The sequence below is a fragment of the Apostichopus japonicus genome, chromosome 19 (genome assembly GCF_037975245.1).
Source record: "Apostichopus japonicus isolate 1M-3 chromosome 19, ASM3797524v1, whole genome shotgun sequence".
Lineage (NCBI taxonomy): Eukaryota > Metazoa > Echinodermata > Holothuroidea > Aspidochirotida > Stichopodidae > Apostichopus > Apostichopus japonicus.
Genome location: NC_092579.1, coordinates 31,776,504 through 31,804,388, shown reverse-complemented (window position 1 = coordinate 31,804,388; position 27,885 = coordinate 31,776,504). Strand labels below are relative to the sequence as shown.

At 43.2% G+C, this 27,885-nt stretch overlaps 1 long non-coding RNA gene across 3 annotated transcripts; it reads left to right on the top strand.

Annotated features, from left to right (window-relative positions):
• Positions 1-12,354: 12,354 nt before the first annotated feature.
• On the top strand, positions 12,355-27,380 carry LOC139959397 (uncharacterized). Of its 3 annotated transcripts, XR_011790099.1 has the most exons (8): positions 12,355-12,586; positions 12,943-13,151; positions 13,785-13,840; positions 15,459-15,547; positions 21,622-22,494; positions 24,468-24,541; positions 26,834-26,928; positions 27,307-27,380. It is a non-coding gene; the product is annotated as an uncharacterized lncRNA (long non-coding RNA). The 3 variants fall into 3 exon arrangements; XR_011790097.1 differs by lacking the exon at positions 27,307-27,380 and having other exon boundaries at positions 26,834-27,288; XR_011790098.1 differs by lacking the exons at positions 24,468-24,541; positions 27,307-27,380 and having other exon boundaries at positions 26,834-27,288.
• The last annotated feature ends 505 nt before the right edge of the window (positions 27,381-27,885 follow it).

The following is a 27,885-nucleotide window of genomic DNA, read 5'->3' as shown; positions in this document are numbered from 1 at the left end:
TTTAAGTATTAGAAACGAACATAGATTTATATCAACTGCTGTCGTGGCGCGGTTGGTTGCTCTGTACCTCGAGAGCGTGACGTATTTTGGATCGCGGGCTCGAGACCAGGTGGGGGCAGTTTGCTTTTGCCGCGATCTTATACGGTCTGTGGGAACTTTAACTATTAGAAACGAACATAGATTTATATCAACTGCTGTCGTGGCGCGGTTGGTTGCTCTGTACCTCGAGAGCGTGACGTATTTTGGATCGCGGGCTCGAGATCAGGTGGGGGCAGTTTGCTTTTGCCGCGATATGGTACGGTCTCTGGGAACTTTAAGTATTAGAAACGGACATAGATTTATATCAACTGCTGTCGTGGCGCGGTTGGTTGCTCTGTACCTCGAGAGCGTGACGTATTTTGGATCACGGGCTCGAGACCAGGTGGGGGCAGTTTGCTTTTGCCGCGATCTTATACGGTCTCTGGGAACTTTAAGTATTAGAAACGAACATAGATTTATATCAACTGCTGTCGTGGCGCGGTTGGTTGCTCTGTACCTCGAGAGCGTGACGTATTTTGGATCGCGGGCTCGAGACCAGGTGGGGGCAGTTTGCTTTTGCCGCGATCTTATACGGTCTCTGGAACTTTAAGTATTAGAAACGAACATAGATTTATATCAACTGCTGTCGTGGCGCGGTTGGTTGCTCTGTACCTCGAGAGCGTGACGTATTTTGGATCGCGGGCTCGAGATCAGGTGGGGGCAGTTTGCTTTTGCCGCGATCTCATACGGTCTCTGGGAACTTTAAGTATTAGAACGAACATAGATTTATATCAACTGCTGTCGTGGCGCGGTTGGTTGCTCTGTACCTCGAGAGCGTGACGTATTTTGGATCGCGGGCTCGAGACCAGGTGGGGGCAGTTTGCTTTTCCCGGGATCTCATACGGTCTCTGGAACTTTAAGTATTAGAAACTAACATAGATTTATATCAACTGCTGTTGTGGCGCGGTTGGTTGCTCTGTACCTCGAGAGCGTGACGTATTTTGGATCGCGGGCTCGAGACCAGGTGGGGGCAGTTTGCTTTTTCCGCGATCTTATACGGTCTCTGGAACTTTAAGTATTAGAAACTAACATAGATTTATATCAATTGCTGTCGTGGCGCGGTTGGTTGCTCTGTACCTCGAGAGCGTGACGTATTTTGGATCGCGGGCTCGAGACCAGGTGGGGGCAGTCTGCTTTTGCGGCGATCTAATACGGTCTCTGGGAACTTTAAGTATTAGAAACGAACATAGATTTATATCAACTGCTGTCGTGGCGCGGTTGGTTGCTCTGTACCTCGAGAGCGTGACGTATTTTGGATCGCGGGCTCGAGACCAGGTGGGGGCAGTTTGCTTTTGCCGGGTTCTTATACGGTCTCTGGGAACTTTAAGTATTAGAAACGAACATAGATTTATATCAACTGCTGTCGTGGCGCGGTTGGTTGCTCTGTACCTCGAGAGCGTGACGTATTTTGGATCGCGGGCTCGAGACCAGGTGGGGGCAGTTTGCTTTTGCCGCGATCTAATACGGTCTCTGGGAACTTTAAGTCTTAGAAACGAACATAGATTTATATCAACTGCTGTCGTGGCGCGGTTGGTTGCTCTGTACCTCGAGAGCGTGACGTATTTTGGATCGCGGGCTCGAGACCAGGTGGGGGCAGTTTGCTTTTGCCGCGATCTTATACGGTCTCTGGGAACTTTAAGTATTAGAAACGAACATAGATTTATATCAACTGCTGTCGTGGCGCGGTTGGTTGCTCTGTACCTCGAGAGCGTGACGTATTTTGGATCGCGGGCTCGAGACCAGGTGGGGGCAGTTTCCTTTTCCCGCGATCTCATACGGTCTCTGGGAAATTTAAGTATTAGAAAAGAACATAGATTTATATCAACTGCTGTCGTGGCGCGGTTGGTTGCTCTGTACCTCGAGAGCGTGACGTGTTTTGGATCGCGGGCTCGAGACCAGGTGGGGGCAGTTTGCTTTTGCCGCGATCTAATACGGTCTCTGGGAACTTTAAGTATTAGAAACGAACATAGATTTATATCAACTGCTGTCGTGGCGCGGTTTGTTGCTCTGTACCTCGAGAGCGTGACGATTTTTGGATCGCGGGCTCGAGACCAGGTGGGGGCAGTTTGCTTTTCCCGGGATCTTATACGGTCTCTGGAACTTTAAGTATTAGAAACTAACATAGATTTATATCAACTGCTGTTGTGGCGCGGTTGGTTGCTCTGTACCTCGAGAGCGTGACGTATTTTGGATCGCGGGCTCGAGACCAGGTGGGGGCAGTTTGCTTTTTCCGGGATCTTATACGGTCTCTGGAACTTTAAGTATTAGAAACTAACATAGATTTATATCAATTGCTGTCGTGGCGCGGTTGGTTGCTCTGTACCTCGAGAGCGTGACGTATTTTGGATCGCGGGCTCGAGACCAGTTTGCTTTTTCCGGGATCTTATACGGTCTCTGGAACTTTAAGTATTAGAAACTAACATAGATTTATATCAATTGCTGTCGTGGCGCGGTTGGTTGCTCTGTACCTCGAGAGCGTGACGTATTTTGGATCGCGGGCTCGAGACCAGGTGGGGGCAGTCTGCTTTTGCGGCGATCTAATACGGTCTCTGGGAACTTTAAGTATTAGAAACGAACATAGATTTATATCAACTGCTGTCGTGGCGCGGTTGGTTGCTCTGTACCTCGAGAGCGTGACGTATTTTGGATCGCGGGCTCGAGACCAGGTGGGGGCAGTTTGCTTTTGCCGGGTTCTTATACGGTCTCTGGGAACTTTAAGTATTAGAAACGAACATAGATTTATATCAACTGCTGTCGTGGCGCGGTTGGTTGCTCTGTACCTCGAGAGCGTGACGTATTTTGGATCGCGGGCTCGAGACCAGGTGGGGGCAGTTTGCTTTTGCCGCGATCTAATACGGTCTCTGGGAACTTTAAGTCTTAGAAACGAACATAGATTTATATCAACTGCTGTCGTGGCGCGGTTGGTTGCTCTGTACCTCGAGAGCGTGACGTATTTTGGATCGCGGGCTCGAGACCAGGTGGGGGCAGTTTGCTTTTGCCGCGATCTCATACGGTCTCTGGGAACTTTAAGTATTAGAAACGAACATAGATTTATATCAACTGCTGTCGTGGCGCGGTTGGTTGCTCTGTACCTCGAGAGCGTGACGTATTTTGGATCGCGGGCTCGAGACCAGGTGGGGGCAGTTTCCTTTTCCCGCGATCTCATACGGTCTCTGGGAAATTTAAGTATTAGAAAAGAACATAGATTTATATCAACTGCTGTCGTGGCGCGGTTGGTTGCTCTGTACCTCGAGAGCGTGACGTGTTTTGGATCGCGGGCTCGAGACCAGGTGGGGGCAGTTTGCTTTTGCCGCGATCTAATACGGTCTCTGGGAACTTTAAGTATTAGAAACGAACATAGATTTATGTCAACTGCTGTCGTGGCGCGGTTGGTTGCTCTGTACCTCGAGAGCGTGACGATTTTTGGATCGCGGGCTCGAGACCAGGTGGGGGCAGTTTGCTTTTGCCGCGATCTCATACGGTCTCTGGGAACTTTAAGTATTAGAAACGAACATAGATTTATATCAACTGCTGTCGTGGCGCGGTTGGTTGCTCTGTACCTCGAGAGCGTGACGTATTTTGGATCGCGGGCTCGAGACCAGGTGGGGGCAGTTTGCTTTTGTCGCGATCTCGTACGGTCTCTGAAACTTTAAGTATTAGAAACGAACATAGATTTATATCAACTGCTGTCGTGGCGCGGTTGGTTGCTCTGTACCTCGAGAGCGTGACGTATTTTGGATCGCGGGCTCGAGACCAGGTGGGGGCAGTTTGCTTTTGCCGGGTTCTTATACGGTCTCTGGGAACTTTAAGTATTAGAAACGAACATAGATTTATATCAACTGCTGTCGTGGCGCGGTTGGTTGCTCTGTACCTCGAGAGCGTGACGTATTTTGGATCGCGGGCTCGAGACCAGGTGGGGGCAGTTTGCTTTTGCCGCGATCTAATACGGTCTCTGGGAACTTTAAGTCTTAGAAACGAACATAGATTTATATCAACTGCTGTCGTGGCGCGGTTGGTTGCTCTGTACCTCGAGAGCGTGACGTATTTTGGATCGCGGGCTCGAGACCAGGTGGGGGCAGTTTGCTTTTGCCGCGATCTTATACGGTCTCTGGGAACTTTAAGTATTAGAAACGAACATAGATTTATATCAACTGCTGTCGTGGCGCGGTTGGTTGCTCTGTACCTCGAGAGCGTGACGTATTTTGGATCGCGGGCTCGAGACCAGGTGGGGGCAGTTTCCTTTTCCCGCGATCTCATACGGTCTCTGGGAAATTTAAGTATTAGAAAAGAACATAGATTTATATCAACTGCTGTCGTGGCGCGGTTGGTTGCTCTGTACCTCGAGAGCGTGACGTGTTTTGGATCGCGGGCTCGAGACCAGGTGGGGGCAGTTTGCTTTTGCCGCGATCTAATACGGTCTCTGGGAACTTTAAGTATTAGAAACGAACATAGATTTATGTCAACTGCTGTCGTGGCGCGGTTGGTTGCTCTGTACCTCGAGAGCGTGACGATTTTTGGATCGCGGGCTCGAGACCAGGTGGGGGCAGTTTGCTTTTGCCGCGATCTCATACGGTCTCTGGGAACTTTAAGTATTAGAAACGAACATAGATTTATATCAACTGCTGTCGTGGCGCGGTTGGTTGCTCTGTACCTCGAGAGCGTGACGTATTTTGGATCGCGGGCTCGAGACCAGGTGGGGGCAGTTTGCTTTTGTCGCGATCTCGTACGGTCTCTGAAACTTTAAGTATTAGAAACGAACATAGATTTATATCAACTGCTGTCGTGGCGCGGTTGGTTGCTCTGTAACTCGAGAGCGTGACGTATTTTGGATCGCGGGCTCGAGACCAGGTGGGGGCAGTTTGCTTTTGCCGCGATCTTATACGGTCTCTGAGAACTTTAAGTATTAGAAACGAACATAGTCTTATATCAACTGCTGTCGTGGCGCGGTTGGTTGCTCTGTACCTCGAGAGCGTGACGTATTTTGGATCGCGGGCTCGAGACCAGGTGGGGGCAGTTTGCTTTTGCCGCGATCTCATACGGTCTCTGGAACTTTAAGTATCAGAAACGAACATAGATTTATATCAACTGCTGTCGTGGCGCGGTTGGTTGCTCTGTACCTCGAGAGCGTGACGTATTTTGGATCGCGGGCTCGAGACCAGGTGGGGGCAGTTTGCTTTTGCCGCGATTCTATACGGTCTCTGGGAACTTTAAGTATTAGAAACGAACATAGATTTATATCAACTGCTGTCGTGGCGCGGTTGGTTGCTCTGTACCTCGAGAGCGTGACGTATTTTGGATCGCGGGCTCGAGACCAGGTGGGGGCAGTTTGCTTTTGCCGCGATCTTATACGGTCGCTGGGAACTTTAAGTATTAGAAACGAACATAGATTTATATCAACTGCTGTCGTGGCGCGGTTGGTTGCTCTGTACCTCGAAAGCGTGACGTATTTTGGATCGCGGGCTCGAGACCAGGTGGGGGCAGTTTGCTTTTGCCGCGATCTCATACGGTCTCTGGAACTTTAAGTATTAGAAACGAACATAGATTTATATCAACTGCTGTCGTGGCGCGGTTGGTTGCTCTGTACCTCGAGAGCGTGACGTATTTTGGATCGCGGGCTCGAGACCAGGTGGGGGCAGTTTGCTTTTGCCGCCATCTCATACGGTCTCTGGGAACTTTAAGTATTAGAAACGAACATAGATTTATATCAACTGCTGTCGTGGCGCGGTTGGTTGCTCTGTACCTCGAGAGCGTAACGATTTTTGGATCGCGGGCTCGAGACCAGGTGGGGGCAGTTTGCTTTTGCCGCGATCTAATACGGTCTCTGGGAACTTTAAGTATTAGAAACGAACATAGATTTATATCAACTGCTGTTGTGGCGCGGTTGGTTGCTCTGTACCTCGAGAGCGTAACGATTTTTGGATCGCGGGCTCGAGACCAGGTGGGGGCAGTTTGCTTTTGCCGCCATCTCATACGGTCTCTGGGAACTTTAAGTATTAGAAACGAACATAGATTTATATCAACTGCTGTCGTGGCGCGGTTGGTTGCTCTGTACCTCGAGAGCGTGACGTATTTTGGATCGCGGGCTCGAGACCAGGTGGGGGCAGTTTGCTTTTGCCGCGATCTCATACGGTCTCTGGAACTTTAAGTATTAGAAACGAACATAGATTTATATCAACTGCTGTCGTGGCGCGGTTGGTTGCTCTGTACCTCGAGAGCGTGACGTATTTTGGATCGCGGGCTCGAGACCAGGTGGGGGCAGTTTGCTTTTGCCGCGATCTGGTACGGTCTCTGGAACTTTAAGTATTAGAAACGAACATAGATTTATATCAGCTGCTGTCGTGGCGCGGTTGGTTGCTCTGTACCTCGAGAGCGTGACGATTTTTGGATCGCGGGCTCGAGACCAGGTGGGGGCAGTTTTCTTTTGCCGCGATCTTATACGGTCTCTGGGAACTTTAAGTATTAGAAACGAACATAGATTTATATCAACTGCTGTCGTGGCGCGGTTGGTTGCTCTGTACCTCGAGAGCGTGACGTATTTTGGATCGCGGGCTCGAGACCAGGTGGGGCAGTTTGCTTTTGCCGCGATCTTATACGGCCCCTGGAACTTTAAGTATTAGAAACGAACATAGATTTATATCAACTGCTGTCGTGGCGCGGTTGGTTGCTCTGTACCTCGAGAGCGTAACGATTTTTGGATCGCGGGCTCGAGACCAGGTGGGGGCAGTTTGCTTTTGCCGCGATCTCATACGGTCTCTGGGAACTTTAAGTATTAGAAACGAACATAGATTTATATCAACTGCTGTCGTGGCGCGGTTGGTTGCTCTGTACCTCGAGAGCGTGACGTATTTTGGATCGCGGGCTCGAGACCAGGTGGGGGCAGTTTGCTTTTGCCGGGTTCTTATACGGTCTCTGGGAACTTTAAGTATTAGAAACGAACATAGATTTATATCAACTGCTGTCGTGGCGCGGTTGGTTGTGCTCTGTACCTCGAGAGCGTGACGTATTTTGGATCGCGGGCTCGAGACCAGGTGGGGGCAGTTTGCTTTTGCCTCGATTTTATTCGGTCTCTGGGAACTTTAAGTATTAGAAACGAACATAGATTTATATCAACTGCTGTCGTGGCGCGGTTGGTTGTGCTCTTTACCTCGAGAGCGTGACGTATTTTGGATCGCGGGCTCGAGACCAGGTGGGGGCAGTTTGCTTTTGCCGCGATCTTATACGGTCTCTGGAGCTTTAATTATTATAAACGAACATAGATTTATATCAACTGCTGTCGTGGCGCGGTTGGTTGTGCTCTGTACCTCGAGAGCGTGACGTATTTTGGATCGCGGGCTCGAGACCAGGCCAGCGCAGCTTGCTTTTGCCGCGATCTCATACCGTCTCTGGAACTTTAAGTATTAGAAACGAACATAGATTTATATCAACTGCTGTCGTGGCGCTGTTGGTTGCTCTGTACCTCGAGAACGTGACGTATTTTGGATCGCGGGCTCGAGACCAGGTGGGGGCAGTTTGCTTTTGCCGCGATCTTATACGGTCTCTGGAACTTTAAGTAATAGAAACGAACATAGATTTATATCAACTGCTGTCGTGGCGCGGTTGGTTGCTCTGTACCTCGAGAGCGTGACGTATTTTGGATCGCGGGATCGAGACCAGGTGGGGGCAATTTGCTTTTGCCGCGATCTTATACGGTCTCTGGAACTTTAAGTATTAGAAACGAACATAGATTTATATCAACTGCTGTCGTGGCGCGGTTGGTTGCTCTGTACCTCGAGAGCGTGACGTATTTTGGATCGCGGGCTCGAGACCAGGTGGGGGCAGTTTGCTTTTGCCGCGATCTTTTACGGTCTCTGGAACTTTAAGTATTAGAAACGAACATAGATTTATATCAACTGCTGTCGTGGCGCGGTTGGTTGTGCTCTGTACCTCGAGAGCGTGACGTATTTTGGATCGCGGGCTCGAGAACAGGCCTGCGCAGTTTTCTTTTGCCGCGATCTTATACGGTCTCTGGAACTTTAAGTATTAGAAACGAACATAGATTTATATCAACTGCTGTCGTGGCGCGGTTGGTTGTGCACTGTACCTCGAGAGCGTGACGTATTTTGCATCGCGGGCTCGAGACCAGGCCAGCGCAGTTTGCTTTTGCCGCGATCTTATACGGTCTCTGGAACTTTAAGTATTAGAAACGAACATAGATTTATATCAACTGCTGTCGTGGCGCGGTTGGTTGTGCTCTGTACCTCGAGAGCGTGACGTATTTTGGATCGCGGGCTCGAGACCAGGCCAGCGCAGTTTGCTTTTGCCGCGATCTTATACGGTGTCTGGAACTTTAAGTATTAGAAACGAACATAGATTTATATCAACTGCTGTCGTGGCGCGGTTGGTTGTGCTCTGTACCTCGAGAGCGTGACGTATTTTGGATCGCGGGCTCGAGACCAGGTGGGGGCAGTTTGCTTTTGCCGCGATCTTATACGGTCTCTGGAACTTTAAGTATTAGAAACGAACATAGATTTATATCAACTGCTGTCGTTTCGCGGTTGGTTGTGCTCTGTACCTCGAGAGCGTGACGTATTTTGGATCGCGGGCTCGAGACCAGGTGGGGGCAGTTTGCTTTTGCCGCGATCTTATACGGTCTCTGGAGCTTTAAGTATTAGAAACGAACATAGATTTATATCAACTGCTGTCGTGGCGCGGTTGGTTGTGCTCTGTACCTCGAGAGCGTGACGTATTTTGGATCGCGGGCTCGAGACCAGGCCAGCGCAGCTTGCTTTTGCCGCGATCTCATTCCGTCTCTGGAACTTTAAGTATTAGAAACGAACATAGATTTATATCAACTGCTGTCGTGGCGCTGTTGGTTTCTCTGTACCTCGAGAACGTGACGTATTTTGGATCGCGGGCTCGAGACCAGGTGGGGGCAGTTTGCTTTTGCCGCGATCTTATACGGTCTCTGGAACTTTAAGTAATAGAAACGAACATAGATTTATATCAACTGCTGTCGTGGCGCGGTTGGTTGCTCTGTACCTCGAGAGCGTGACGTATTTTGGATCGCGGGATCGAGACCAGGTGGGGGCAGTTTGCTTTTGCCGCGATCTAATACGGTCTCTGGAACTTTAAGTATTAGAAACGAACATAGATTTATATCAACTGCTGTCGTGGCGCGGTTGGTTGCTCTGTACCTCGAGAGCGTGACGTATTTTGGATCGCGGGCTCGAGACCAGGTGGGGGCAGTTTGCTTTTGCCGCGATCTTTTACGGTCTCTGGAACTTTAAGTATTAGAAACGAACATAGATTTATATCAACTGCTGTCGTTTCGCGGTTGGTTGTGCTCTGTACCTCGAGAGCGTGACGTATTTTGGATCGCGGGCTCGAGAACAGGCCTGCGCAGTTTGCTTTTGCCGCGATCTTATACGGTCTCTGGAACTTTAAGTATTAGAAACGAACATAGATTTATATCAACTGCTGTCGTGGCGCGGTTGGTTGTGCACTGTACCTCGAGAGCGTGACGTATTTTGCATCGCGGGCTCGAGACCAGGTGGGGGCAGTTTGCTTTTGCCGCGATCTTTTACGGTCTCTGGAACTTTAAGTATTAGAAACGAACATAGATTTATATCAACTGCTGTCGTGGCGCGGTTGGTTGTGCTCTGTACCTCGAGAGCGTGACGTATTTTGGATCGCGGGCTCGAGACCAGGTGGGGGCAGTTTGCTTTTGCCGCGATCTTATACGGTGTCTGGAACTTTAAGTATTAGAAACGAACATAGATTTATATCAACTGCTGTCGTGGCGCGGTTGGTTGTGCTCTGTACCTCGAGAGCGTGACGTATTTTGGATCGCGGGCTCGAGACCAGGTGGGGGCAGTTTGCTTTTGCCGCGATCTTATACGGTCTCTGGAACTTTAAGTATTAGAAACGAACATAGATTTATATCAACTGCTGTCGTTTCGCGGTTGGTTGTGCTCTGTACCTCGAGAGCGTGACGTATTTTGGATCGCGGGCTCGAGACCAGGTGGGGGCAGTTTGCTTTTGCCGCGATCTTATACGGTCTCTGGAACTTTAAGTATTAGAAACGAACATAGATTTATATCAACTGTTGTCGTGGCGCGGTTGGTTGTGCTCTGTACCTCGAGAGCGTGACGTATTTTGGATCGCGGGCTCGAGACCAGGCCAGCGCAGTTTGCTTTTGCCTCGATCTTATACGGTCTCTGGAACTATAAGTATTAGAAACGAACGTAGATTTATATCAACTGCTGTCGTGGCGCGGTTGGTTGTGCTCTGTACCTCGAGAGCGTGACGTATTTTGGATCGCGGGCTCGAGAACAGGCCAGCGCAGTTTGCTTTTGCCGCGATCTCATACTGTCTCTGGAAACTTTAAGTATTAGAAACGAACGTAGATTTATATCAACTGCTGTCGTGGCGCGGTTGGTTGTGCTCTGTACCTCGAGAGCGTGACGTATTTTGGATCGCGGGCTCGAGAACAGGCCAACGCAGTTTGGTTTTGCCGCGATCTTATACGGTCTCTGGAACTTTAAGTATTAGAAACGAACATAGATTTATATCAACTGCTGTCGTGGCGCGGTTGGTTGTGCTCTGTACCTCGAGAGCGTCACGTATTTTGGATCGCGGGCTCGAGACCAGGCCAGCGCAGTTTGCTTTTGCCGCGATCTTATACGGTCTCTGGAACTTTAAGTATTAGAAACGAACCAAGATTTATATCAACTGCTGTCGTGGCGCGGTTGGTTGTGCTCTGTACCTCGAGAGCGTGACGTATTTTGTATCGCGGGCTCGAGACCAGGCCAGCGCAGTTTGCTTTTGCCGCGATCTATTACGATCTCTGGAACTTTAAGTATTAGAAACGAACCAAGATTTATATCAACTGCTGTCGTGGCGCAGATGGTTGTGCTCTATACCTCGAGAGCGAGACGTATTTTGGATCCTGGGCTCGAGACCCGGCAACCGCAGTTTGCTTTTGCCGCGATCTTATACGGTCTCTGGAACTTTAAGTATTAGAAACGAACATAGATTTATATCAACTGCTGTCGTGGCGCGGTTGGTTGTGCTCTGTACCTCGAGAGCGTAACGTATTTTGGATCCTGGGCTCGAGCCCGGCCACTGCAGTTTGCTTTTGCCGCGATCTTATACGGTCTCTGGAACTTTAAGTATTAGAAACGAACATAGATTTATATCTACTGCTGTCGTGGCGCGGTTGGCTGTGCTCTGTACCTCGAGAGCGTGGCGTATTTTGGATCGCGGGCTCGAGACCAGGCCAGCACAGTTTGCTTTTGCCGCGATCTAATACGATCTCTGGAACTTTAAGTATTAGAAACGAACATAGATTTATATCAACTGCTGCCGTGGCGCAGTTGGTTGTGCTCTGTACCTTGAGAGCGAGACGTATTTTGGATTCTCGGCTCGAGACCTGGCCACCGCAGTTTGCTTTTGCCGCGATCTTATACTGCTAACCCCTACTGCTTACACAGTATTGCTCATATGTGTATCTACACACTTCACCGTGTGTACTGAAATGTCTGAAAATACATCTTTATGGACCAAAAATGATAATTGCATAGAATTCTGTTGTGGTTTATATTGTGACGACAATAAAAAGTATCATTTTGGTAATAACAAAAAATCATCTCTCACTTTAGGTGGCATACTCCTATTGGAGTCTATATCAATCCGCTCAAAAGCAGCGGGAGAACATCTTTTTGTGACCTGTTATCAATCATGATCTAGTTTTTTTGTGGCATGCATGCTAAAGAGCATTAATGGAAGTACATGTGGTGAGAAAATTGGGTCAATTGAGGCTATTTTAGACCCCTTTTTGCCTCCCAGGAGCAGCGTAGGAAATTTGTTTACCACTGAGTGAAGAGGTTTGTTTACAAGTGACGAAAACTTCCGGCTCGGATAGCAAAAAATCTTCATGATCATGGTACGGAAACCTGATGATGCCATGAATGGCCAATTTGTCAGCTATCCGGTGATGGGTAGCGTTTAGCTAGTGAAAACTTCTATCTAGACTAAGAGACCACATTACTTTTGTGATTTAGTGTGTAAGTCAATGGGGCTTTTAATGGGCGTATGCTACCTTAAGCAAAAATGCTAAAATTTTTCATTTTAAGTGCTAGAAGTCCCAATTTTGGACCAAAGTAGTTGCTATGGTGTGTAAATATGGTTTTCAAGCAAACGTCTGAAAATTCAAGCTTGGATGATTTTTACGCATAAATTAGTATTACAGACTTAAAGTACCACAAAGAGCATGTGCCTTTCTATACATGAGACCAGAACAACATTTTGAGCATTTCTGACCAGTTTTCCTCCCCAATAAACTATTGGGTCATTAAGCCTTGACCTACCAAAGCTTCCGTAATTTGATTCATTCCTTGACCCTGCTAAGTAGGTGCCAAATGCACGATATTCAAAATCCTTCAGAATCAGACCAAAATGCCTGCCGTGTGTGTGACGTGAATGACTTAGTTCAGTGAAATTTGACATCCGTGGGCACCTAAAGTACATGGTAACCATATTTTAGGTTATTTTTGCTAAAGTTGGAAGTACCTGGTGTTTGACTAAAGACAAATACTCAGTTTCAATGCATGAAATACCCATAATGTTGTTAGCTTAGGCCTCAGGTTCATAATGGCGCTACGTTAGTACCCTAGACCACGTCTACACCAGCTGTAGCACAATGTGAGGTCTGTATCCTAAGTGGAGTGGCTGCTGAGTGCTAAAACCTTACACAGAGAATGTTTTGAGTCTTATTTAGCAAATAATCCACAAAGGTATGCATTTTCTGCTCCTACATATGTGCATCAAGGGGTTTTGAGCCTATTTTCACTATCATTAGTTTTCTGTTGTTTTGTCAATTTTCAGAGAAAGTTGATGTGCCAAGTCCTCAGCATTCACAGCGATATACTTTGAATGGGTGTGGTATCAATGGCCTCAACTGGTTAGATGAGGTAACAACAAATCCCAAACAACTCTGACAGCAGAAAGAGATATCCTGATGCTTCCATGGGAGATCTACTGTAGTAACTACTGTACAGTATAGGAACCAGTGCTCGCCACCAATGGAGAATAAGGTAATTTGACGTTGTTGTTCTTTGCCGAGCAACAAATTTGAATGTTTTATCATGAAATATGCCCCCCTATCCACCTCTCTTCCCTTATAACTGTCTTTAATACATTGTAACAACCTATGCACAAACCTTTAAATGGACTGGATATGCTGTTGAGGTGAACAGTGTATCTAGATAGCATTTCAGTATTTGTTCCTTTTGACTACTGTACATACTGTTACAGTGTGTTTCAGTGTGTGGCCGTTGAGCGTGTCGTATCAAGAATATAGGAGGCGATCATTTATTTAGTAACAGACTTGGTTTATTATTGTACTTCAGTAGCCATATTCAATGGAGTGCACAGACTCGTAGTGTGTAATATGAAGAGCAAGTACGGTAGCTCATATTGATCAGCTACATAAATGTACTTGTCACACAGTGAGGCTGTGGTTTACAAATCCCGATGATCCAGTTTTGGCAAAGAACACCTTCAATTCTCTTCTCTTATTCTTAGTAACTTAGCAGTTGCACTGGAGTGACATGCAATATCAGTTTAACATGTTCCAAACAGTTCAGGAATACATTGGGGTATGTCCTGTAGGTCAGTTTGGGAGGAATCAGCTGAGCTAAACAAAAGTAGTTTTCATCACTTTTCAGAGCCAGAGACGAAAAAACCCTCCCCGCAGACCCTTCTCTGGATGACGTTTCTGCAGGTACGGCAAGCCAGACCAAGTGGGCGGTGATCAGGAATACCAATACAACCTGCAGGAATCATAGATGCACCCAAATTGGTCAAGCTTATCAAAATTGGTGACTGGAAATGTTGTTGCAGTCGTAGACCTGGTTACTGCTTACACAGTATTGCTCATATGTGTATTTACACACTGCACCTTGCATACTGAAATCTCTGAAAATACATCTTTATGGACCTAAAATGATAATTGCATAGAATTTTGTTGTGGTTTATATTGTGACGACTATAAAAAGTATCATTTTGGTATTAAAAAAAAAATTCATCTCTCACATAAGGTGGCATACTCCTATTAGAGTCTATATCAGTCCGCTCGATTGTTCTCCTTCAAGAAAAGTGCCAAAAAGCAGCAGGGGAACATCTTTTGTGACCTGTTATCAATCATGATCTAGTTTTTTGTGGCTTGCATGTTGAAGAGCATTAATGGAAGTACATGTAGTGAGAAAATTGTGTCAATTGAGGCCATTTCAGACCCCTTTAAGGCCTCCCAGGAGCAGCGTAGGAAAATTGTTTACCACTGAGTGAAGAGGTTTGTTTACAAGTGACAAAAACTTCCGGCTCGGATAGCAAAAAATCTACATGGTCATGATACGGAAAATTGATGATGCCATAAAAGGCCAACTTGACAGCTATCCGGTGATGGGTAGCGTTTAGCTAGTGAAAACTTCTCTCTAGACTTAGAGACCACATTACTTTTGTGATTTAGTGTGTAAGTCAATGGCGCTTTTAATGGGCGTATGCTACCTGAAGGATTCTTGCCAGGTTTGTTACTGTTTTTTTAAGCTTTTTATATGGACAAGAGTTCACTCTTGTAGCTACATAGTGATTCCAAACACAACCTTTGATTCAAGTCCTACAATTCTTCCATATCAGAAAGACCTATAGGGTCGTCCCCACATCCATTGCTTGTCTCTCTGTGAGCCATCATAGCACTGTGATAGGCCCTTAATAGAGCTTGCAAATTAACAAACCTGTTTCCTGTAGATTCTGCAAACATGGTTTGTTGTGACTGAGTTGAAAATATCTCATGTCCTTTATCTGCTGGGTTAATTACTCTCTCATACTCTTCCTTGTCGAGCCTTCTATAAGCAGGTTTGCAAGAGGAATTAGTTGCCATATCTGTATCAGAAGAGCTAGGAATATCACCAGTGCAATTGGCATCAGCTTCACCAGCTGTTCAAGCAGTAAAGCCAAACCTGTTACCTGGCTTGAAGGTTATTACATGCCTATCAAACATGCCTTTCCTTCTACCCATTGTTCTAAATACTAATCAGTTTGTATCCTTAAAACATACCAATTTTCCAGTGACCTATTCACTAGTTTTGTTTGTAAGCATTTATTGGAAGTCTAAGCAGTTGAATAGCTACACATAGAATGATACAAGACAAGACTTACACTGAGAAACTAGTCAATATGATCGACTACAACTAGTTTGGAATGTTGTTTGAACAGCGCCCTCATTCTAGATCCGGTCACAGCTAGTGCATAGATCTCCTAAGTAGTTTTTGCACCAAAATCTGACAAAATACCTTTGAAAAGCAGTGCCAAAGTAACAAGTAACTTTTTCTCTTTCACTTTAGAGCCACAGCTAAGGGCGCATGCTTACTGGATGCTGGAAGTGATCAAATTTTCAGAGGGAAGAAGGCCAACCAAGTTTCCACCAGAGGGGGTAAGTAGCACCAAACTGAGGGACTGTGCTTAAAACACATTGTGTGGACCCAAGAACAATTTAGACATTCAGTAGATGCCTGTCATGCTGATGGAATGACTTCTTATCACACTAGGGAATATGTCAATCATTGGGCTCTCACTTGTTTAAAGTTCAGTACTGTATTATTCATATAGACTGTACAACATGTGTGAAACACCATATGAAGATTCACCCAATAGACAGAGATACACAGAAATGATGTAAGTCACAACTTCTCAAACTATCATAAAAAGGAGGTTTAATGTGGAGTTTAAATATCTCAGCTGTTACTTAAGGTGGCATACTCCTATTAGCATCTATATCAACCTGCACAAGTGTTCTCCTTCAGGAAAAGTTCCAAAGAGCAACAGGAGAACATCTTTGTTTATATCTTATCAATTAGGATCTGGTTTTCTTGGTTTGGCTGCAATGGAGCATGAATGGAAGTACAAGTGGTACACAGATTGGGTCAGTTGAGGCAAGTTTAGACCACTTTAGGTCTCCCTGGAGCAGAATATGAACATTGTTTACTGCTGAGTAAAGAGGTTTGTTTACAAGTGAAGAAAATTTCAAGCTCTCATAGGAAACAAAAAGTCTGCACAGTCATGATAAAGAAACTTGAGGTTCAAATGAATGTGATAAATTTATTAGAATAAACCAAAAGCAAATAGAATAAAGGGTAATTTAAACCAAGAAATACTGCACGACGCAACTCACATGCATACCTGTAAATGTTACCCACGCACGACGACACATACAACACTGACACGTAAAGGGAAACACAGCATCACACGCATTAAAACAATCGAAGACCATTAACAGGGTGTACTGCTGAGTTTCTGGAGAAAGATTGTAAAACAAACCACCTGCTGCTGAAGAAACAAAGTCTAAACATTCAAGAGTTCTGCTGCCTCCATTGGTCTTTATTATAACTTTCTGTCAAATATCATTGGAGATATGGATATTTTGGCTTCCAGATTAAAGGTACAAAGCCAACATGTCTGGGAGGAAATGCTCCTAAAAAGGTCAATGCCCGTTCACTGATGCACATATTATATGACATCACGGTCACGCCAATACATGTGTCTAAATGCTTCAAAGCATGCCTTTTCTTTCATTGTTGGTGCTGGATCTGGAAAATAACCATTTCATCCTTAATTAAAAGTCTTGAATTTTAATATATCAACACTGAGGGAACCCTGAAGGATTGATAATCCAACACAATCGTAGAATAGAAAAGGTGAGGGATTTCTCAACCAAGGCTTCCTATACAATTGAGTTTTCTCCTGGCATCTTGAATCCAGTGAAATGACCATTGGCTGGAAACTCACTTCTGATTCTTTGGACTGCACATGATGGTAGCACAACCCTGACGTGTCTTGCTAGGAACCCCCAGCACCTTTGAACCTGTTGACCGTAGGCTATGTATCTGTACTGCCTAAAAAAAAATATTGAAAGTTCAAAATGTATGAATGTTGGCCCATGATGTCCACAATAACAAGCAGGGATACAATGTACAGTTATGGTTACATTTGTTGTGAATTTACACCTTCCATATTTCATGAAACATTCTTTTGTTCAGACAATTGATTTGCAAAACTCCAGGCCTAAGTACTAGCCTAGTAATAATGAGTATAAAATGACACATATGCCTACCTAGCATGGCTGCATAATGCAGCTTACGTCCCGAGCCAAACTTTCAGTATGTAACCACCACTACTACTACTACTACGCACCATACTGAACATGTATGAATACATAGCCAACACACAGTACATATGGGTTGTAAGGATTCTATGGTTGTAAGTCACCGTAACACAACTCACAATATGGTTAAGGCAGTTCCTTGAATTCCAACCACACATGCACAAAATGGACTGGATTTTGTTTGCTTCATTACTAAATTCTTACCACGTTGTATGCTCCTTGCAATAGTTCCGAACGGGTTTCTTCTTCGATATGTTGTGGAGCTTCAATTTCGGCTCATTTGACAGGCTCGAACTGATACGGTTCTATATCCTAACAGTAACACCTCAGGTCCACCCTCAACATTTGGTTCAATATTGGCATGATCATCGCCTTCACTCTCTGCTTCGAATATTAGAAAGGGCACTCCAATTCTAGTACAATTTCACTGCCTGGTGAAGAACCACTATCACTTTGAACTTCGGTTGCCACATTTGGTTCTAAATCTGACATTCCACGGGAAATTTAGATTTGATTTCGCGCTGACTTGTTATCGATTGTTTTGTGTATTTATGTACACTTGTCGGAGTGTAGGTATGATATATGTTCGGAGGAAACAGCGAGAGCAAATCGTGTTCCTAAAATGTTGTCACATTAGGTCATGAGATTACGAAAAAAAATTTCGAAGGGAAAAATCAAGTTTCTAATTGGCAGAGTGGTTGATATATGTTCTAGAGAACATGCTTAGATGGATCCCAAAAATACAGGATGTTGAAATTTTCGTGTCGTGGCCATAATAAGTAAGAATTTGAAAATTGCCATTTTAGACTCTATGAGCCTTAAGTATAGCTAAGGGTATTGGTTATGATATGTAATCACGGAATATGACAAAAAGGTCTCATCATTTTACGCTTGAGTGATTTGGGGGCAAATTTTGTGAAAAATCACCAAAATATCGCAATGTGGCACGAGATTGACACGGAAGTAACAACACATTGGTACACCATGGCATGTGCCCAAAAATGCACTGATGAAGTAATAATTAGACTGGAAGAACATGTTCATGGCCTGTAGAGACCAATGTACTACCTGTGTCTGTTGTTTTGATCTGTGTGTTATTGAGATGTGTAGTAGTACAAGTAAAGGATGGTATAAGGAGCCACTAGTTTCAATGTTAAGCTATTGAACAAGTAAAACCTGAGGAACTGAAGTTGTACATCTGGTGAGTAGTCTACTTTTATACAGTGTAGTGCTGATAGTCGTGATCGATTAATCGCCAGTAGTCGCGATTACACTTTGGAAGTTTGATTAATCGCTCTCAAAACCTAAGTTGCGATTACTGGACTAAAGCTAGCACTACACACAATCTGCTATTGAAAAATAGCCTAACCTATCAAAAACAACACTTAAGCAGTTTGTCAGCAAATATTGCAAACACAGGTTCTTACAATGCTACACTAGAACTGTGCTGTGTTAAAAATCAGCAAGCACCTGTTCAGGTTAGATTCATGCGTTTACTTGTTAGTAATACGATTGTTCTGCAGTGCAACATTTAGTCCTAGCAATGTTTCATCATTGCGCATAATTGCAAATTCCCAAATTTATTAATCTTTAATGATTGCCAAAGAATTTGTAATTTCTTCAAACATGCATGTTTACAGTATATTTCATTTCTGGCCAGTGGTGCACATGTATCATATGTCTGATAGAGTGTGTCGATTGCGGTGAAGTTTCATTTCAATGTGTCATAATATGTGCGTGCTATCACACTAGGCTAAAGCCTAGCCTAGAAGGTGAACGTCCTTCTACAGAAAACTCTTGCATAGTAATCATCACACCGCTACAGGGTGTTGCATCTATTCATTTTTTTGCTGTGATTAGTGCTAGTAGTTGTAGTAGCCTTGTAGATCCATTCCAAAGTTTTTGATTTACTTTGAAGGATTTTAAGAAATGTTGAATATTGAAATTTGTTGACAGTTTTTGTTTGGTAGATGTTTTAACATGAATTAGACATCACACATTAAGACTTGAAAGAACAAATAGGGACAGTGCACCATGGAAAAATATTTGTTTGACTGTATTTCTGCAATGTAGAAATGACAGTGATGATGCCATAACTGTAACCGAGTATCGCGAGAAGAGCTATGCGATTAATCAACTACAAAAGTAAGAGTCGACTATCAGCACTAATACTGTGTACCTAGCAGAGCAAAAAGCGACAGTCAGAATTTAAATGCATACATTACAATGTAATATATGTGGTGTAAGAATCAGTTTTATTGAGACCCAGACTGCAATCAGAATAAGGATAGGCCTATATACAGTAACACATTTGTAAATGGAAAGCTCACACCTTCACAATGTCAGACTAAGATTGGATGGCATGGGCTGATGAAATAAATGCAAATGTTGCAAAATATACATCAGCCCCAACAAGTTACACAAAGGGCTGCAGGATGTGGACAGGTGCCTACACCATCAGTAAGCCAGGGGCACCAGCATATGGCATTATCCGCACAATGCTATCCCTGGCAGCTAAGAGAAGAGCCACATTCCAGCATCTGCTCTTCAAAGTATTGTGCAAAGAAATTAACTTTTTAAGTACCAAATCATTTCACATCTCCCACATATGCCACAACAGCCTATGTGTGGAGGTGTCACATCCATTGCTTGTGTCTCTGTGAGCCATCATAGCATTGTGACAGGCCCTTAATAAGACTTGCAAATTTACTAACCTGTTTACTGTAGATTTTGTCATATATCAGAGGAGAGTACTGCTTTAGTCAGTGCTCTGTAGAGAGACCTGTTTATTGAAATCTAAACTGTACACTATGGGTGTTTCACATCAGGTTCTCTGCTGGGTGGATGCTTTTCTGAGTGATAGAGAGCAGTCGGTTGTTGTCAATGGGTCTAGGTCTAATCCTTCTAAGGTTACTTCCGGTGTTCCGCAAGGGTCAGTTTTGGGACCCATTCTCTTCCTGGCCTATATTAATGATATTGGTAATGCTGTTTCTTCTGGTGTCCGACTGTTCGCTGATGACTGTGTCTGTTATCGGGTTATCGATGATGTCAGTGATGGTCATCAACTTCAGGAAGATATTAATATACTAGGGCAATGGGCTAAAGATTGGGGCATGAGTTTCCAGCCGGTGAAATGTAACATTATGACCATTACTAGAAAGAGGAAACCTGTAAATTTCAATTACATGCTCAATGGGGTTCACTTGGTTAAGGTTGATTGTATTAAATATCTGGGTATTCATATCACTTCAGATCTCAACTGGGGAAAAAATATTCAAAATGTGTGTAACAAAGGAAATAGGATATTGGGAGTTCTTTGTAGAAACTTATCCCCTTGTTCGAAGGATGCAAAATTGGCTGCATATAAAGGTCTCCTCCTGCCAGTATTGGAATATGCCAGTTCTGTCTGGGATCCCCACCAAGCTTTCTTGCAGCACAACCTCGAAAACATTCAGAGGCGTGCAGCCCGTTTCATCGCTTCAGATTATTCAAGAGAGCCTGGCTCTGTCTCATCTCTGTTACGGGACCTAAACCTGGTGCCCTTGGCAGAGAGGCGCAGACAAAGTAGAATCATCTTATTTGCTAAGGGCATCTATGGTCAGGCTCAGATCCCTATTGACTGCCTAAGAAAGCCTCTGCGTAGGAGTCGGAACATGCACGATATGCATTTCTGCCAACTGTATGCCAGTACCAATTGCTATAAGTATAGTTTTTTTCCAAATTCAATTAGGGATTGGAATAGTCTGCCTTCAGACCTCATTAGTAGTTCCAGTGGTTCTGTGAATCCTGTCACTTATATCAGTACTCGGGTCAGATCTAATTAATTACTCTCTTGACGTGTGTGTGGTGAGATATTGTCCCTTTTTGCGGATGTGTCACCGTATCGAAGACGAAGACGAGGTGTACTACATCAGAATGATAAGCTGCAGCCATTGTTCTACTGAATCCATTACATGCCTTGCCATCAGCATCAGTTGTGAGGTACATGACCGTACCCATTCTTCATAATAATAATCAGTTTTTTATCCTCAAAGTTCAACAAAATTCCAGTGACCTATTCACTAGTTTGTTTGTATACAAATGCTTAAATGGTTATAAGCATTTATTGGAAGTCTAAGCAGTTGAATAGCTGCACATAGAATGATACAAGACAAGACTTACACTGAGAAACTAGTCAATATGATCTACTACAACGATTTAGGAATGTTGCTTGAACAGCGCCCTCATTCTAGATCTGGTCACAGCTAGAACATAGGTCTCCTGAGTAGTTTTCGCAACAAAATCTGACAAAATACCTTTGAAAAGCAGTGCCAAAGTAACAAGTAACTTTTTCTCTTTCATTTTAGGGCCAGAGTTTACTCGATACAGGGAGTGATCAAATTTTCAGAGGGAAGAAGGCCAACTTGCGTCAAGTTTCCACCAGAGGGGATAAGTAGCACCAACTGAGGGACTGTGCTTAAAACACATTGTGTGGACCCAAGAACAATTTAGACATTCAGTAGATGCCAGCCATGCTGATGGAATGACTTCTAATCACACTAGGGAATATGTCAACCATTGGGCTCTCACTTGTTTAAAGTTCAGTACTGCATTATTCATATAGACTGTACAACATGTGTGAGACACCATATGAAGATTCACACAATAGACAGAGATAAACAAAAATGATATAAGTCATTACTTCTGAAACTATCATAAAAAGAGGTTGAAAGTGGATTTTAGAAATGTCAACTGTTACTTTAGCTGGCATACTCCTATTAGCATCTATATCAATCCGTACCAAGTGTGCTTCTTCAGAAAAAGTGCCAAAAAGCAACAGGAGACATCTTTTCTGATATGTCATCAATCACTGGACTGGTTTATGTTTTTAGTTCTACCATGTAGCTTGTACTCTCTCTCTCTCTGAGTTGTGCTCTCCTCCTTCTGTATGCTCTGCCTCTGTTATATAGTCTATCATACTGTTGTTTCCTTTGCATCTGTTTCAGAGTCTGGATACATAGACTATTTGAGCTCACCTCTAATCCTGCAGCTTCCATCTTCCTGGCTATGGACTCTTCAGGCCCTTTATTTGTAATGTTTGTGGCACTGTGGTCCCTGTACTGACTGTTGCGTGAAATGCTTGTGCTATGTTTTGGATTGGAAACTCGAAAGCATTATTGACTACCTCTGCTTTTTGAGTGGAAGTCTGAAACTGAGTGGACCATAAACGTTTGCTGCAGGTGGGTGTCTCAGGTATTTCATTTACAGTACTGATTTCGCTTAACTCCCGTTGAAATTTGTTAAAAGGAAAATAAACAAATTTCTTCGTTTTTTATCGAAATTTGCCGATTTTTATCGAAATTCAACGAATTTTAACGATTGGTGATCTCAATCATTTCCTACGTGGAATTTTCAACGATGCGTTGAAATTCTTTTTTAAACGAAATAAAAGGTCAATATGTGGTTACGCGAAACGTCGGAAATCGCGTAACTTCGTTTATTAGTATCGATTAGACTTTGGTACAGTCGTTTGAAAGCATTCTCAGGCTTGCATGAGTAGTAACTCTCAAAGAAACATGTAGTAAAACTGACGGGGGACATTTTCTGACTGAACCCCAAACACAGTGACATAAGTCTTAACTTTGCCAGGCTATCTTGGAGGTTGCAGTACACGCTATGTACCACGAGGCACCCTTCCAGATAAGTTGGAGTGCTGTTTAACCATTTAAATAACAATGAATGGACATAAATAAACTTGGTTTACTTGCAGATTGCAAAAAATAGTTATTTTTAAGAGATGTAAATTTGGTTTTTTATAAGAGTTGAAGTGTGAAACTTTGTTTCCGAGCGAAAACACTTGAAGCAGTTACTTGAAGCAAAATAAAGATGCCCCGCCCATTCTGCTAGGACGCTTCCATTTTTCAAAAATGCGTTTTCTCTTGTTATTTTTTCTATTTTGTTTAGTATAGATTTGGCATGAGACATGTTACTCAGGTTAACTTTGATGGAATAATTTTATACCAGAAGTGGAAAAACTTAACAGTTATTACATTCATTTCGGATCATTTCCGAACAAGATAACACACTAAGGGTGTGACCGTTTAAACGATTAACCGTTTAACCGGCCGCAAATGCACTATCAGTTTAGAAAATCACAAACTGTATAAACGGAAAATTAAAAAAAAAAATCAAATACATTTTAAACATGAAAATTATTTAAAAATATGTAAAGAACTGAGTAATGTACTGCAAACTATCAATAAAAAACAGAAAAACGATGTTTTAGGCATGAATAATGTGTTCAATATAACTATAGTAGTAGGCCAATAGTCACGAGCTCATGATAGTGTCGTCAATTCGTCTTCTCAGTTTATATTTGCGACATATATCACCCGTGTACATCGATCAATGGCATGGTGAAATCCTGTGTGAAAATATGTCGATGCCAAAAGACGCAAATGGTCGTTCTAGAAAGTATCGTAATAACATTAACAACACAAGGCCAGTTTGCTCTCTCAGGTCCGCACGTATACAGCCATTTTTTCCACACATGGTATTATACTGTGCATGCATTGCGGGCGGGATTGCGGCAAACATAAAAGAATATGAATGAAAATGATAAACCTTACGATATTTTTCACAAATATTGGTGCTTAGGTAAGTGCTTCCTCACAATCAAAGAGCCGCCCCAAAATTTGCTCCGCTTACGTAAAACTTCTATATATATATAACACTTGGAAAAATTCGAGTTTTTACACACATAATTCCCACTGACATTGGTCATAGAACATAAGTAGGTCATTGACATTTGAACTTGCCCAAGTTCATCGCACCATGAGAACGACACAACACATTGAACATGATGTTACATTCTTCCGCCATCTGGACGCTGAGTGTAAATTTTGGTGTAATATGCAAATTATGAATGGTACTGCACTGCCCGGTTAAAATTTAACCTATTGCAACACCAATTTTGGGAAGCTGTTGTTGAAGAAACTGTTGTATCAAATGTAAAGTACTGTATCATGTATGTGACACAAGAGAAAGAAAATGCTGCTACAACCCATCCCACAACACGTGCGTGCGTAATTTGTTTTCTAAACATGACTTTTAATGAGTAAGCAGGAAAGGTGGGTAAGTTTGCTAAGTTAGGCGAGTTTTTGTTTAAAATCTTGTGATAGATAGACAAATATATTGTTTTTTTCTTCAAAAGTTACGAAGTTGCCGAAGGCCGAGTTATATAAATTCAGTGATCTGAACTTCTGAAGACCACGATATACTGATCAGGTGTGTTATTCTTTTCAGCAATTATTACACGTAATGTTGGCAATATTATTGGGCCTAATTAGTAATTAACATACATTGATCATTGTCTTGTTGCCTGAAGTGCTACTTTTTGGAAAAAAAAAAACCTTAATTATTGTACTCATAATGTCCTATTTTCATTAAAAGTTGAGAGACATTACGTCGAAAAAGCCGCAATCGGGAAACAGCGTTTAAAAGTTTAACCTACCGGCAGGTTATACGGTTAAATGGTTAGTGAAATATCTGTTAGGTCACACCCTTATAACACACACAAAAAAAACGACTTTATTGAATGAAAATATACTGAAAACCATATCGCAAAAACACAAAATCGCCTATAACTCGAAAACGGAAGGAGATATCGACTTTTGTCAGCTGCGTAGGGATTTCCTATACCGAATTTTGATGTGCTCTATCCACCTGTGTCATTTATGAGCTTCTCTGACGTAAGCTGCAGTACGTAATTTCTCCATACCAGTTCCACAACATTTATTTACGCAGTAAACATTGTTCATGATGTTTTCTTTCACAACAAATATTCAAAGTTGTGCTCCACACGCTTCACAGATATTGTTTTATGTTGTTCATTTTCAATTCTAGTTTAAAATTACATTTTCGAACGATGCATTGCATGCCTTGTCAAACATTCCTGATTAGTAAAACTAAGGAAGGATATTTGATTGATATGATTTTATGAGCTGTTCCACTTGAAAAATGATGATAAAACCGAAAGACAAAACATTTACTTCTCATGTGACGCATACCGGGAGACTCATAAAAACCCCCTTCTCATTAAATTAAATTTACATGCCGTCAGGCCAGTTGAAAGCCCTCCCCAGTAATGTTTGATCAGCTCTTCCCAATATACAATACTCAAATAAGCAATGAAAATATATTCATTTTCCACAGGTTTCCATTCCATTATGAATAGTAGGGGCAAAATAATGTTTGCTTCTAGAGTAAGCCAGCCAAAGGTTCTGCAGTGCTAAACCCCCCACGAAGATAAATACTATGCTAATTAACAGATGGTAGGCGTGAATTGACAAAGCCAGGTTTATGATTGGACTAGGCCTCTCAAAAAAGTTTGGTCGCTGGAGATATCCAGGGTAGGGAATGCACATGTAAGCAGCATACTGTAGGTGGCCCAGACCCAGGCTGCGACCTTAATTACCAGGGCAGTTCGTCTGCATTCGCGGGCAACTTACAGTAGCTGGGTTAGGGGGAAAATAACAGGATGTTTTTTATTTTGCGTGCATTGAAGCCGGGGGGAGATTTTTTGGTTTGAAAGTGAGTGCGGTAAACGGTACTGTAGTACGTCAAGTAACACAGGAATTTATTGGAAAAAAAGATCTCTTTGATATCCAGCTACGACTGTTTCATTGTGTAAATTTTTTTTTTATTTCTTGTTTTCTGACGCTGCGTTCATTGGTGAGTTACTTAAACTTATCTTAGTTTAATACTAGCCTTTAACTTAAGTACTTGTTACGATCGACCAAGACCAGTTTTTTATTATCCTAGCCAAATAATTTTTCAAACACCTAGTACAGAACTTACTCTGTCTTATATACAATCAAACTTTTGTAACATTTGTAATATTCCTCAGCCACTTCTGGTATAGTCTGAAAACGGCTGTAGTTACACTAAGGATTCAACGTAGGTCACAACCTTGATATGTCTAGAATTGCCTTTGCCGTTGTTGATCGCGATAACTTTCGTGGAAATTTCGTTGAAACTAAGTTGACAACCGTGCCCGCAGTAGTCTAAATCTTAATGAAATTATTTGTTTTTTATCGATTTTCAAATTTTTTTTATCGATTTTCAACCTTTTTTATCGATCGTTGCTTTTTTTGCAACGGGAGTTAAGCGAAATCAGTACTGTAGTTGTGTGCTATCAGTGTGGGATATTAGCAGAGATCTCTTTGTAGCATTTGGCATGAATGGAAATGTGTACTTCCTGCCCCTCTTGCATACAAATGAATGCTTCGGGCAATGTGAATGATTTCCAATGTAGCACTTTGCAAGGCAGTCTTAACATGTTGATAAAGCCTTCATAACTTTGCAGTGGTCGTATTTGAGGGCTTTAATTCCTGCAAGTAGTCACCTCTGCCAGTACAAGGCAGGTCAAGTCCTCTGCAATGCACTTTTGTATCAAGTGCTTCCTAGTCACAGTTTGTGCAGGTAACATATCAGAGGAGAGTACTGCTTTAGCCAGTGCCCTGCAGAGTGACTTGAGTAGGTGAACTTGGTCTAACAGCATATGGTTCTCTGTTTCAGAATGAGTAGCTGCAGCCATTGTACCAGTGAACCCTTTACATGCCTTGCCATCAGCATCAGTTGTTAGGCACTTCTCCTTTAGTGGGTTCTTACCAGTAAGTAATTTGGATGCACAAATCTTTCCACCATTCTGTTCATCTTTGACATTGGCATCTTTACTGAACAGCCCTCATGGACTGGACATTGCAACTTGTGACCCCTTCTTCTATTCATTTCACCAATTAAGTTACAGTTGTTACTGTGATTGTAATCAAAATTAAATTTATCAATGGTGACATTCTCAACAATTACATCTCTCTATTGGCTTGCACGAACAAATGGAGTCTTACTTTTTGCATTAAGCAGACACGTATGATATTGACGATCATATTCTGCAAAAACTGGAGAGTCTTTTGAGAGGCCATGCAGTTGCAGTGTCTTCTTTATACACCCCTTTTCTGATATATCATTTTCATTCATTTCTTCTATTGCAGGTCCAAACTGGTTGGCTGACTTTTGTAGTGTACTGACAGCGGGACTTGGAAGAGAGATGCTGCTGAGCATTCTATGAGCTGCACTTGAACCAATCTACATCTGATGCAAGCCTGACTGCCGTGCAATGTTTAGTTCTGAAGGATTCTTGCCAGGTTTGCTTCTTGGTTTAAACCTTTGTAGATGGGCCAGAGCTTACAGTACCTTTGTATCTTCAGAGAATGCATCCAAACACAACCTTTAAGCCAAGTCCCACAAATTCTTCATATCTAAGTTTGCAAGAGGAATAGGTGCCACAAAGGCGCTCACTTCACAAAGTTATTAGCCTCCCCCAACCAAATGTTTTTTACCTACCTACCTAATTTGCAATGTGTTTTTCAATGGTTAAACTGATATTATTATTACCATAAATATTGTATTGACTTCCCCAATAATTCTAACCAATATGGAATGGTAATAATTACACAGCATATGATTGTATGTTATTGGCATGCGATGTAAAAACCTGTGCATGCCTATATGATATGCACATTGACATGTGTAACACGCGAAACTCGAACAATTTAGGTTATATTTTCCCA